We start from the raw sequence: 648 nt of genomic DNA, 5'->3' as shown, positions 1-648 counted from the left end.
CAATCCACTCACCTCAGCCTCCCAAGTCGTGGGATTACAGGCTGAGCCACCGAGCCCAGCCAGGAAGGACAAACTTATGAACTCCTCAGCAACTTGGATGGATTTAGAGTCCATGATACTCAGTGATCTGTCACAGACACAAAGAACTGAGTACCACATGTTCTCACTCATAAGTGGACCTTGAACATTTATCATAATACTATAAGAAAGGGATTGGCAATAGTGGGTTACTGCCAGGGGAGGAGGGACACATAACACTAATAAGGGTTTCTGATTCCAAACCAGGTGAAGTGAGGACCAGTGGGAGGCCCAAACTTCACCTGTACAATGACCACTTATGTACCTAACCCTGAATTGTGCTCCACATCTTTAAAATTGAAAGAAAAATAAAATCACTGGTTCAAACATCACCCTAAATATAATTCCCCAACAATTCAAAAAATGCATTTACACCCTCAACATTTTGTTTTCCTAGAAACTTTGGAGGGCCTGGAGAAGACACAGTTTTCAAAGATTTGACAGTGGCACTCTATTTGTACCCCTGATTTTGGTACTGGAGTGATTAGGAGAATGTCAAGTTTCAGCAGGTAGAAAGAAGTTTTTCTCCAAATATTTTTTTTTAATGGTGATATAAAGAGTTTTTGTTTT

Source organism: Carlito syrichta, unplaced genomic scaffold (genome assembly GCF_000164805.1).
Source record: "Carlito syrichta isolate Samal-C Ts95f unplaced genomic scaffold, Tarsius_syrichta-2.0.1 Scaffold313944, whole genome shotgun sequence".
In the NCBI taxonomy this organism is placed as follows: Eukaryota; Metazoa; Chordata; class Mammalia; order Primates; family Tarsiidae; genus Carlito; species Carlito syrichta.
This window is presented reverse-complemented; position numbering follows the sequence as displayed.